This window comes from Atta colombica, unplaced genomic scaffold, assembly GCF_001594045.1.
Source record: "Atta colombica isolate Treedump-2 unplaced genomic scaffold, Acol1.0 scaffold47, whole genome shotgun sequence".
In the NCBI taxonomy this organism is placed as follows: Eukaryota; Metazoa; Arthropoda; class Insecta; order Hymenoptera; family Formicidae; genus Atta; species Atta colombica.
In genome coordinates, this window is record NW_017259536.1 from 3,429,525 (window position 1) to 3,431,016 (window position 1,492).

Sequence of the window (1,492 nt, forward strand, 5' to 3'; positions counted from 1 at the left end):
ATATATTTTTATATAATATATATAACACGATACAACGAATACTGTTAGGTGTATCTTAAGGCACTCGTGCGAATAAAATCTAAAACATTTGAAACAAATAAAGAAAAACAAAGTCTCTAACTTTAATAACAATTCATAAATGTACACACACCTAACTATATAGTATTTAGTTAAATTGGTCCAGAACTAGAACTGATGAAAAACACTTTCACTCTGTTAAACCCTCGTAAGGAAATAGCGTTAAACGATCGTCGAACACAATCGACCAACCCTGTATTAATAATAACGTTTTATTGTAGCCTCTTAACAATATTATTAAAACTCCGTCTAAAGCCAGGAACTAGTGCTTTAAGGAATTGTTTCATCCTTGACACGCTTTCACACTTTAATTAGAATGTACACTGCAAAGTTTTTCTTCTGCATCGTTTACTATCGATCAATATTTCTATTAGTGAATACACTTCAAATGTACTTTTAAAAATCAAGTGCGAAATAAAGTGAAAAGGGAGGATGAAACTATCACTGTAATATATAAAATCTGTGTTAACAGAGACTTTGGGGTTGATACATATGGGAGCATCACTATCCAGTGTCTGAACACTGCGCACTTTATGACATATAACGCATATATTTAATTTAGCCCGTTTGCACGCAGAAATTATATCGTATTTTGAGATTGGCCTCGGCTCTTGCTCGCTTTAAATTCTTCTAATATTAATTATTAATATCACGAGTTTTGCTTTAATAGATCTTCTGTGTTATGGCAATATAGATAGGTACTCATCAATATTTAACACGCTGGATGCAGATTCTCCCCACAATCTTTTCTAACGCTTACCACAGCTTTTGCATTATTAACTACAATACTGAGCTATAAGACACTGTTTATTTTGCGTAATTTGTCACGTAATATTTTTAATAAATATAGCAATATATGTATGTATATGTATTGTATATATAACTATCGACCGTCATAATAAATGTTTCTTTTTATGAAGAATATATACAAATATATTATTGTCTTCGTATTTTACGATAGACAATTTAAAATCATTACTTTTAAAATAACATCGATAAAATCTATAAATATACAAATAAAATAACACTCAGATAAAATATTCTAAATATTCTAAATAAAATTTTATAAACAGTGATAACTTTTAAACAAAAAAATAAAATGTTTAGCCATTTCGAATGCATTTAACATCAACTCATGATGAGAATATATCGACAAATCGATATCGTTTATGTAGAACTCGCAAACAGTTCTATTAAGTAAACTTTTCATTACGCAAGATAAGTTGTTTTTATATCTCATAGCTCAAGTTTTTCGATATATATCTATATGTATAATAGGAATGTTCCATTTTTTTCTTGTACGCCGCCTCTATTATCAGAGACAAAATTGTACCGTATTTCACATAATTTTAACCGTATACATCTCTTACAAACATAATATTGCCAGTGTACATATTTTTGCAAACTGGAATGA